This window comes from Taudactylus pleione, unplaced genomic scaffold (genome assembly GCF_031769625.1).
Source record: "Taudactylus pleione unplaced genomic scaffold, aTauple2 ptg000120l, whole genome shotgun sequence".
NCBI classification, from domain to species: Eukaryota; Metazoa; Chordata; class Amphibia; order Anura; family Myobatrachidae; genus Taudactylus; species Taudactylus pleione.
The window spans coordinates 5,959,481-5,972,462 of NW_028284522.1; positions in this window are offsets into that span (position 1 = coordinate 5,959,481).

Below are 12,982 nucleotides of genomic sequence, written 5' to 3' on the forward strand. Positions count from 1 at the left end.
CTGTGTTTTATGTAAACAATATGAGATCTGTCACCTGGGAGACAAACAAACACAATGAAGGATAAAAGCACTGGTTTAAGTTCAACAAGAAAAGATGCATGTACTTATTTGTCAGTAGCCTTGACATTTGCAGAAGACAACTAAATAAAAACTAAAACTACATATCACAACTGCAACAGGTCACTTGTGCACTAGCTAAACATCAGGTTAAGAAAACAAAAGCTGATATTAAAATAAAACAAACTTTATCCATGGTTGGACTCAGATTTGCTGAAAACTGCTGTGTTATAACTGATTTTGTTATAGGAATTTGTTGATGACTATTTGGAAAATGTATTGGCAGTTGTTAAATCTCAACTGAATACACAGTGAGATGTCATGTAAGTATGATACAGAGGAAGATTTGGGTATTGACCAAAAATGTCATTAAGCAAACATGACAATGAGGAACTTGCACTGTCTGATAAAGAAGAAGCAGTTTATGCAAACTGGATACACTGCAAATAAATAAATACATCTATAAATAGTATTATAGCTATTTGTGTAAACAGCATATTTATATCTAAAGTGCATATCCACTTCAAATCTGTCACACTTATGTCATGGTGTATTTACTGTGTCTGATGTGGGAATCCTTACCTCTACATTGTGGTGTGGAGGATAGGACTAATGAGGGTGCTGCTGAAGATTGATGCTAGAGCAAGAAACTCTTCCCTCATATCCTGCTGCAACCAATTAACAACAGGCCTGTAGTAACCATCTCTATTATAACATCTTCAAAATATTTGGGGTTCTGGTATGGACTTATAAAGCTTAACCACTCTAACAGCATATAATTCGATCCTATGCTGGTATTTTTATTCCCAACTGATGACCCTTTGCCTTCTGTATTATCCATAGTATGAAATGTTCATTAGACAAACCTTTGCTTTGAATTTGATATACATATTAAATATTTAACTTCTAATTTTTCTCTTTCCAAAAATAAACAAACCTAGTTTTACCTACCTACTTCTGAACACTTTCTAAATCTTCTATCTTCTATGTCCTACTAGGTTCCGTAGGTCTCCAAAATTGTGGATTCTGTCTAACTAGATTAATTTCTAACAAGTGACTAGTGACTAAAATAGTAATATTAAGTTTGCATTACATGAATGTATTTACCTTTTTCTGCATCACAGTGTTTTATTTGCTTTTGCTACCTCTGTCTGTTACTGTGTGCTGCTTCTTCAGCCTTATGTCAACTTGTGTTTCTAAACACTTTTCCATCCCAGTTTTTCCCAGTTCTATTTCCTCCCATAATCCAAACATACTGTATAGTAATAGGTTAATTGGCTCCTGACAAAAAATAACTTTAATGTATACATATGTGTGTACATATGGTAGGGAATATAGATTGTAAGCTCCACTTGGGCAGGGACTGATGTGAATGGCCATATATTATCTGTAAATCACTGCAGAATATGGCCCTCATTCAGAGCCGTACGCTCTGAGCAGAGCGCACGCTCTGAATGAGGGCCGCCCTCCATAATTCTGGAGCGTCCTCCTGGAGGCTCGTATAGCTGTGGGTCACCACCCACAGCCTATACGAGCGTGCAGTTTGATGGCCGCGATGGTCATGACCATCGCGACCATCGAAACTGCGAGCCGGAGCCTGCGGTTGAGGTTTTCAACCGCAAGGCCCGGAGTGATTTTGGCTCTATCAGAGCCAAAATCACTCCCACTGACATCACTAGTGATGTCAGTGGGCCGGCTTCTGACGGTAGGCGTTCCCTTGGGAACGCCCCCGTCAGGGAGGCACGCCCACCAAAGGGGGCGTGCTGTCAATCAACATCGACAGCACGCCCCCTTTGATCAGACACAACGAGCGAAGGACTTTCCTTCGCTCGTCGCGTCTGGCGCATGCGCACGATGGAGCTCCCGCCGTCGTGCGCATGCGCAGTGCACAACATCGACCCACTAGCGAGCGGACAGCCGCTTGCGAGTGGGTCTGAATCAGGCCCAATGTGCGCACTATAGAAATAACTGGTAATAATAAGAATAATATTCCATGTTACATGTGAAATTATTATTACCAATGTCTTCATGCATATACTGTACATACTATACATTTATCAACACCAAATTTCATTTGCCATGTGAAAGCAAATACATTACATCATATTATTCTATTAAAGCAAAGAAGTGTGTCTGGTGATGTTCTATAACTTTAAAGACAGCAGTACAGTATGATTATCTGTGTTTCTATGGAAAAAGCACTGCAATTGTGTCTCTTACGCACAGTAATAAGTAATCCAGCTGCTACACCTGACAGAGGGTTGTATAAATTAGATTTTGAAAACTCCATTGTAAAAAGAACATATGACAACTCAAGTGGATTCATAAGCCAACCTCATTAATAAGAGTGTGGCATGCTTAAATTGGTAAAAAAAAAAAAGGTTACAATAACTACAGATACTGTAGGTTTGTTTGTATCTTGTATGGATCAGGATTTGGAGAGAGTTCTTCATACGATGAAATACCATATTGCTGGACCAGCACTGCCGGCGATTTACAGTTGATTTATGCAGATGTAAAATATGTTCACAATAAAATACCATTGTGCAAATATGCTAATTTTGATGAATCTGAAGATGCGTGCAGTTATAGTATGCATCAGTAGCATATGCCCCAGGTTTATCAGACACACTTATTTACTAAAACTTGATTTTAATCGATTAAGGGGTCTATTTACTAAGCATTTTGCCAGCCAATCAGCTCCTAACTGCCATCTGAAAAATGACAGGAGCTGATTAGCTGGCACTTTATCACTTTTCACTCTGTCTCCTAACACTGCTTAGTAAATAGATCCCTTAAAATCGATGAAGATTGATGAAAATCGATAAACATTGATTTGTTTTTCGGGGATTAAATCACACTTTTATTAACAGACAATGTTTTATTTGTTTTTTAAGTATTATAATAGCCGTAACTAAACTTTTTGGTGCCCTGGGCCAGAAAAAGCATTGGCGCCCCCTTAATTTTTCTAATAATGACATTAGATGCACATCTGAAAAGAGGCATGGCCTTATGGGGAAGGGACATGACAAATCTGATTTCTCCTATACAATGTTGAAGAGGTACCAATTCCTTTGTACCACTGTTATCAGGTATCACTGCAAAATACAGTGTGAATCCAATGGCTGCAGTGATGATACACAATAATTATGCAGAGGTGATTGGTTAGAGTCTCGGGTATGACAGTATTTTGAAATGTGAGTGTTAAATGAAGGAGGATGTGACTGTAGGTGCTTGGGGAAATGGCCAGCAGGGGCGCCAAGAGGGGGGGGGAGCGGGTACAGATTACCCGGGCCCGGGCTTTCTGAGGGGCCCGGGTCCGGCGTCGCCCTCCCCCTCACAGCAGCCCAGCACACAGCGTGTGCTGAGCTGCAGTTGGAGACTGCTCGTGGCTGCTGAGGAGCAGCCACAGCAGTCTCCTATGCCTGTGCGGGGGAGCGATCACACTGATCGCGCCCCCCCCTGGTTTTGCGCCGGGCTGAGGGGGCTCAGAGCACCCCCCCTCCCCAGCGGCGCTGCAAATCTTTTTTTTTTCTATCGGCAAGGGGGCGTTGCCACGACTCCCGCTATTAGGCCACGCCCCCTATTACCGGGGCCCGCCACGGCTCTTGGCGGGCCTGATAGCCAGATGGAGGTGGAGTCTGCCAGGGAGGAGATAGGGATGCCCAGGAGTTGCCAGAATAAAAGAAGATTGACTACAAACAGAAAATTGACAGGCGCCACCAAACAGCGCCTCCTAACCTGCGGTGCCTGTCGCACCATCCTAGTTACGGCCCTGAGTATTATTAAATGTGTCATTAGCCCAAGGAACACAACATCAACCTTTAGTAAATATACTCCTTACACTCAATGATCAATGAATAAACCACCTATTAATTTCCGAGAAGGTTCTGTAGCCAGTTAAAAAAAAGCGCCTAGCTAGAGCTGCTGACCTTCATTATAATCTGCATTTACTGTATTTGCACCAGCTCTCAGGCATTAATATAGCTGTCGACATTATGGCACTTTTTGTCTGTTTGGGCAAAGTTTTACAAACATAACCCCAGTGTATTTTATGTCAGTAACCTGCACCTGATTAAAGGTGTTTGTTGATTTATTTTTAAAGTAAGAAAAATATTGAGAACAAAATTGTAGTGCAGTTTATATCCTAACCTATCTTAGATAAATTTAGATTATTATTGCTATTTTTATTGTTTTCTCAGTGAATCATGACTGAAGATTTATAATCATAAATTATAATTTACCTTAGTTTATGTTTGAAACATTAAAAATATATTTTCCCCAAATTATCAACGTTTTCTGTTGCTTTTCAAATCTGACAACCAGATTAGATTAGAATGGGTTACAGTTACTTTATTTTACATTTTGTTGCAATAAATTTCCTTATTTGTCCACATTCTCCCTTTCCTTCGTTTACCACCATAATGAAAATATTTGGAAAAAAATTAGAACATCTTGCATATTTTTCATGAAATTTAATTTGCTAGTAGACTAATTTTTTAATTATGAAGTGACTATGTTTGGATTATTAATTCACGTTGCTACTCAATATTTTTTTCCAGCTTGTTCCTGTGTCTTGAATAATGTTCCCTTGATATTTTGCATGGAGTACTTGCCAGTGAAAGCAGCATGGTGCTATTCCCCAGGGATAGGTGCTATCAAAACTATTATTATTATTTCTATTTCAGTAATATTGCATCATGAATTTGAAATTATGATTCGCTGAGAAAGAGTGTTGTATTTAAAATGTGGTGCCATTGAAATAAATTATATGTTTAAATACTGTATGTTGTGTAAAAATAAATATAAATGAAATAGTGTACTTCATTTCATTAAAAAATAATGAAGGATGAGGAGCCTGATTTAGAGTATCATGGTATTGCAATGTTTTTGCAATACCACAATGTTTTTTTATGTGATCACACTGCGCATGTACAGATCCTTATATGTCTTATTGCTTGCTGTGCCCCACAGCTGCAGCATAATTGACATGCTGCAGCAATTTGGGGGGCAGAGAAAAATGGAGGTGACCATTTTTTAGGCATGGCCAGGCTAGGGTCTGCGTCTTCCGACGCAGATTTCCTGACCCTGGCTGAGGAGTTCAGTTGCCCATTCTGAGTAAGCATATGCTGGGTACACACTGGCCAATATATTGGCTGCTCAATTGAATGGCCAATATATCATGGGTGCGTCAGTTGGTGTGTACCAGCGATATGTCTTAGAACTACATCGTTCACAGACATATTGCGTCGGCTGTGCAGCACAGCCGATGGCCGATATATCTGCAGACATCCATACATCGTGCTGTGTGTGATGTGGTAGTCGGCCAACCACCCGTATACTTGCTGCAGAGGCCACCAGTGACTGGCATCACAACTGGGTGTGGACATGTAAAGGTCTGCCTAGATGTGACGTCAGGCATGATACATCGGGCCAACAATTGGTAAGTGTGTATGCACTTACCAATAATCAGATGGGACAGGGAATTGGCTGGACGGTCGATTCGTCATCCTAGTGTGTACCGAGCTTTAGAATTACTCAGATGACTGCGTCGTGATGGTGATACGATGCTGTGTCATCAGTCTCGGGCATCAAATGCACGATGCCGGCAGGAGGAGTCTTTCCTTGAGACGCCTCCTGCAGCCATTAGCATAATTTGCATTACCGTTATTGCTTCTCTGAACCATGTCCTAAAAAGATGGATCTTTAAGAACCATGGGCCTGATTCACTACCGATTGCAACTGTGATTGCACATGCAATTGGCTGATTGTTGCTTTCTGCGCATGTATTTGCATCACAGTGTGCCCGCGCGAAGACTCCACTGCAATCGAGACTACGATCGCAGTCACTACGCAGACCCATTGCAGTGTGATTGACAGGAAGTACCGTTTGGGGTGTTGACGGGGGCATGGTTGGTGAAATGCAGACGTGTCAGTGCGTTTGCACGCCATTACAGGGGTGCGCATAAATTAGTCACTGCAATGTCATAAACAGCTTGGGCTTTCACTGCGTGCAATGAGGTTAGCAATTCCTGAGTAAGGTCAGAGCTTGTGCAAGTGTGTGTGAGGCTGCGATGGTACTCAATGTTATCAATGGTTTCGCAGACTTGCAAAGTATTACGGATGTGTGTAAGGTAAAGTGGGCATCCTTATGTTTGGCTACAATGGCATTGCGATTGCAATCATTAGCACATCTTTACAGCGAGACTGCGTGCTTAATCGCTATAGCGATCACAATAGCGATCCTTACTGAATCAGGCCCCCATGTTTCCAGGTGTACTTGTACCTGTATAATACCTTTTGTCAATTCCTATAGGGTTATTCACAATGACAGTTTACCATACAATTTGCCACTGGTGTTCACCTGTCCTGTACACAGGCGCATATACACCTGTGTACTGATAGTACTTAAATCATTAACAGGCTACTATATTATATGAAGGGTATGTGGTCAGCATTTTAACAGTAAGTATATCCCCAATCACTATGCTGTCACAACAATGCCAGTGCAGGGATCCCAGCAAAAGATTAGCTTTGCCTCTGAATCAATTCTGCAAAATTCAGATCACCAGGTAACGAAATCGGTATGTAATACAGCTGGCCGCATGGCCGGCAGTTCGAATTCCGGCAGCGTCAGGCCGACAGAGGAAGAGATCCCTGCAGCGGCAGCCTGACAGCGCTGGAAATCCGATTGTCCCCAGGTAAGTACTAACTAACCTAACCTACCCCCCTAACCCTATCCCTTCCTTAGGGGTGCCTAACCCTAACCTCTCCCGCAAGTGCCTAACCCTAATCCCCTCTCTAAGTGCCTAAACCTAACCCCCCCCTTCCCCGCTGCCTAAACCTCCCCCCAGGGGTGCCTAACCCTCCCTCCCCCTAGCCTAACCCTAACGTCCCTGGGGGGTGCCTAACCCCCCGGGAGACTTAAACCGAACTCTCCGCCCCCCCCGCGGCTTTGATCGGGATGCCGGGCACCGGTCTCCCGGCGTCTGTAAAATAAGCGGCGTCTACATCTAGACGCCGGTCATTTCACCGTCGACGGAATATGACAGTCGGGAAGCCGGCTGTCTGTAGAATGTCAGCCAGCTTCCCGATTGCATCCCCCAGGTAACAAAGATTCATTCATTTACAATCAGATTGTAAGAATTTTGTCAGGTAATTCAGTTATTAACTAACTAGTATGGTGATTTGACAGGTGAATTTGTGATGACTGCAGGGACTTTTTTAAATAAGCATTCTCTGAGCCATATTTCATCCTCTGCAGCTAATGTAATTAAAAGATAAAGTGGTAGTGTGTTGCCTTTGTTTAAAAACTTTTGCTGTTTTACTGTAGTTTAACTTCTCTGTTTTAAACAGATAGAATATTGTATTAGTTTTCAGGTAATTTTAAGTTGTGTTCGTAATTTGTTAATTTGATTGTTTTATTTACATACAGTATAAATATGTTGTAGCAGAATTTAAGTACATTAAATTATTAAGTTATATTTGAAAGATCGCTTTAATTTGGGGAATGTTTGCAATATGTTTTTCATGGACTATTAAAGATAATAAGAAATCTATATCCGGAACATCTTATGTGTATTTGTGTGCAAATTAGGCATTTATAGCACTGAGAGTCGTAATAGCTTGCTTCAGTTACCCTTGTTATGGTTTTCCACAAGCTAAAAGGGTATACTAAAATGTCTACTCTGCTGATACAATTTCAGTAAGGAATGATATCACAATATTTTGCATTACCATGATTTCTGTTTTATATGCATGAACAAGAGATGTTTATAAGACTGCCAAATGTATGGTGCGAGTACAGTATACCACATTGCAACCAACCCTATTCTGGTATACTCTATGGAACACATAAGACTGCCAAATGTATGGTGCGAGTACAGAATACCACATTGCAACCAACCCTATTCTGGTATACTCTATGGAACATATAAGACTGCCAAATGTATGGTGCAAGTACAGTATATAACATTACAACCGACTCTATTCTAGTATACTCTATTGAACATATAAGACTGCCAAATGTATGGTGTGAGTAGAATATACCACATTGCAACCGACCCTATTCTGGTATACTCTATGGAACATATAAGACTGCCAAATGTATGGTGCGAGTACAGTATACAACATTGCAACCAACCCTATTCTAGTATACTCAATGGAACACATAAGACTGCCAAATGTATGGTGTGAGTACAGTATACAACATTGCAACCGACTCTATTCTAATATACTCTATGGAACATATAAGACTGCCAAATGTATGGTGTGAGTACAGTATACCACATTGCATCCAACCCTATTCTGGTATACTCTATGGAACATATAAGACTGCCAAATGTATGGTGCAAGTACAGTATACCACAATGCAACCGACCCTATTCTGGTATACTCTATGGAACATATAAGACTGCCAAATGTATGGTGTGAGTACAGTATACCACATTGCAACCGACCCTATTCTGGTATACTCTATGGAACATATAAGACTGCCAAATGTATAGTATGAGTACAGTATACCACATTGCAACCAACCCTATTCTAGTATACTCAATGGAACATATAAGACTGCCAAATGTATGGTGTGAGTACAGTATACAACATTGCAACCGACTCTATTCTAGTATACTCTATGGAACATATAAGACTGCCAAATGTATGGTGTGAGTACAGTATACCACATTGCATCCGACCCTATTCTAGTATACTCTATGGAACATATAAGACTGCCAAATGTATGGTGTGAGTACAGTATACCACAATGCAACTGACCCTATTCTGGTACACTCTATGGAACATATAAGCCTGCCAAATGTATGGTGTGAGTACAGTATACCACATTGCAACTGATCCTATTCTAGTATACTCTATGGAACTTATAAGACTGCCAAATGTATGGTGTGAGTACAGTATACCACATTGCATCCGACCCTATTCTGGTATACTCTATGGAACATATAAGACTGCCAAATGTATGGTGCAAGTACAGTATACCACATTGCATCGATCCTATTCTGGTATACTCTATGGAACATATAAGACTGCCAAATGTATGGTGCGAGTACAGTATTCCACATTGCAACCAACCCTATTCTAGTATACTCTATGGAATTTATAAGACTGCCAAATGAATGGTGCGAGTACAGTATACCACATTGCAACCGACCCTATTCTAGTATACTCAATGGAACATTTGTAAAATGCTCAATTCTACGGTCACCAAAAACTAGGTATAATAACTCAATATTTTTCAACTCGTCTAACATATTATTTTAGTGACAAAAAGCAATTTACAAGACACACAATAGTCATCACACATATATTAGGATATGTGCACTTAGGAGGGGTTCTCTATTGCCTCAAATCTTCAGCTTTGCCCTTTAATTTCACTCCAACTGAATGCAATCTAGAAACAACCTTTAATTTTTTAGCTCATTCTGAGACAATAGATGCAAATAGGCTTCTAGAGTATTGATTTTGTATTGTCAAACTTTCTCTCTGAGCAGTGGGAGGAGCCTGGTCTGCAGAACAGAAGATGCTAGTAGTTTAGAATAGATCATTACTGACAAGTAGTACGGCCTAACAAGAAATAGCTTGGCGGGGGCATTGAGGTGCTACTGACACTAATTTCTTTAATAAGCCATGTTCTTGTATAGTTTGTGATTGTAATTTGTCTTTTATTTGATTTTTCTGTAATATTTTTGCTATGTCTTGTACACCATATCATTATTTGGATAGTTTCCTGATAACTATATGTTATTTTTAATTTTTTAATGATTGTATGTGCCAAATAAAACTTACAAAAAAGTAAATACGTAAAAAATATTTATGTATAATAACATGCCAGGTTATTCTTGAGCTTCATCTTGGTATTCAGTGTTATTATTACAACACAATGTAACATTGTTTTATGTTTATGGTCTGAAAAGGACCTAAAGTAAAATAGATTAATAACCAATTCATATCTAACAATAAGTAATATTTATTTACTATAGTACATATAACTTTTAATTTATTTGTTCTATACGTATTGATCTGTATTATTTTTTTCTATTATCCAAAGATATATTGGTGTTTAGAGTCTTTTATACATTTATGTCATTGAAGTCTGAAATATAGCTGAGTAGGTAAACAGGTGGCAGAAACAACACTCAGGCTACCTGCACAGATGGGTAACCAAGAACTGTATTTATTGTAGTATATGCATTCATATGGGTAAGGCATAAATACATTGTACACTTTGGAGGTTCTTTTTTATAATGTCAACATTTTAATAAAAATTTACTGATTTGCTCGTCTCTACTAATCAACTGAAGGATAATTCTGTACTTCTTTTAAATTTAAATATAATAATTAGTTTTGCACATGGGCATACATGACCATCTGGGTGTACATGTAATTTAGCACCCTATAATTATGTGAACCTTAATTGGACTTCTGTACCTACTGTATATAAGTTCAGGATGCATTGTCATATCTATTATGGGTGCATGTTGTGTGGTACACACAGACTCATTTGTTGAGGTGTCCCTGTGATGTACACTATACATGTCTGGTGGCACCATCTATCTGTTGTTATATTTGGGAAGATGGCTCTGGAATTGTGTATGGAGAGTGGTAGGGTGCTGCACACCGCTTGCTCAGCTCTTCAAATGCCCCTGCCTGGGTGTTATTGACTTTATTGGATATTGGACTTTCGCACTTCTCTATGATTTATGCATAGTATATGCTGTGTGTTCTCTTCAGTCCAGCTCTGGAACAAGTATATAGGTGCAATGTATTTCTCTCCACCAGACCTCCACCATATTTGTAACAACGTTTCCCTCAGTCCCACCTGCACACAACATACACCCATACCTACAAAGTACCTACAACTGTAATATGTCATAAAACTGTGATAGCGGTGTTTATAATATTCTATATTTGAACTGTAAATGGTAATAGAAGATTAGGCATAGACTGAAAAATGTTGGTTTACTTGTTTAATACTGCCCAGTAGTAATCACAAAATGTGGGAAACCATATGGATTAAATAAAAATTATTCTTAAAAACAACATTATTATTTTATGTCACTGGAGGACGATCGTTATTCTAGGAATTGGCATTTGTTGTTTTTCTCTAAGTTGCTACTGAACAAAACATTTTTTTTATCATTTTGCCTTTGTTCAACTTGACATGGATTGTTTTTAACACTAATAACATTTAACTCAATGATACATTATTAGCTTTATTCATGTGTCATTATACTGTATTCCTGTAATTTAGTGTTGCTAATTGCCAAGGGCAGCCATGAATTGTGCACATGTCATTATTACAGTAAATCATAAATGATATTGAAATTATCAACATTTGCTGTAAGGCAATAAAATAATATAACATTATAGCCAATAGGGATTATATATTAACACTTAATAAGTAGTGTAAACAGGAATGCTATTCATATAAGACATATGGGGCACAATGATAAATAAGCATGTTAAAAACTAACAAACTTCATTGTAGAAAGTTTAAAAGAAAAATCTTTGGAAAAAACTAGAAAAAATTGCACCAAAAATAAAGAGGTCCCAGTATATGTACCTTGCTGCGCATTACACATGCCAGCATTATCAACTCCATAATTTGAAGGGGTGGTGGCAGGTTTAAAGAGTTTGTCAGTGGAAATGTCCCTATATTTCATTATTTATCTGAATGGTATAATTTATATTGTTCTGTTGATAAAATGTTATTTCCATGAGCTAATCTTTTCCATAGACTTTATAAGTTAATATACAGAAAATAGGATTCTTTAAAATCGAAAATAAAAACCATATTTAGCAAAAATATCATGATGCGGGTTCCAGGCACCCTGCAAGCCACATGCAAGTGCCAGGGGTGAGTAATGGTGGCACACCCTAGATCCTGGGGCCTGGAAGTCAACATTTCTCGCATACCCCTAGTTACGACTCTGGTAAAACACCTATATTTGTAAGGAAGTGATCATGATCTATAATATATTAAGTAACAGGGCCATAACTAGGGTATTGCAGCCAGTGCCATGGCACAGGGCACTGCAGGGCAGGGGGCGCTATTTGGGCATGTCAGTTTTCCTTTTTATTATCATTCTCACTTGTAGCTTCCTCTTCTTTTATCACTAGCATCTCCTGACCACCCCTATCTTTTCCCCGGGCCCTTCCACATGAGGCCATGGCCCTTTCTTAGGTACACAATCTTATGTCCCTATTTAAATAATAGGGTGTGGGGCGCCAATGCTGCCTCTGGCACAGGGCACCAAAAAGTCTAGTTACGGCTCTGGAAAGTAGCATTATTATGTTAAATACAGTAGTTTGCTGTAGGGTTTACTTACAGTGTGGCAAACTTTCCATAAAAGTCACAACTGCCCAACAAAACATAATGTTGGCTTGAAATAAAAATGTGGAGTTGCATCACCTTATTTGTGCGCGGACCCACGTCTTTTGGTTTTCGTTTTGGCAAAACTACCCTCAAATGCTGTGGTTTGTTTTTGGACACCATCAAGTGTTTAGTTTTGGATTCGGTTTTGGATGTATTTCTTCAAATTAAACTAAAAACAGCTAAAATCATGTATTTTTGGACCGGTGTACATGGAATCCAAAACCATTTGTTAATTCATAGGGACAGATTTATCAACGAGTGATATTCTCGTTATCACTCGTTACTAATTTTACATGGTGCTCAAAGCAATCAGCTCCTGTCATTTTTCAAACACATGAGTTAGGAGCTGATTGGTTGGAGCAAGATCGGTATGAATGACTGCCTGACCTATGTAAGACTGGCAGCAGTAAAAATCCTGACAGGTAAGTAAATACACTATCGCTAACCCTTTCCCCCTTGACTCTCCCTTAGGTGCCTAACCCTAACTTACCCCCCTAGAAGTATGCCGAGCGTCGCGCTACCGGCATAGGG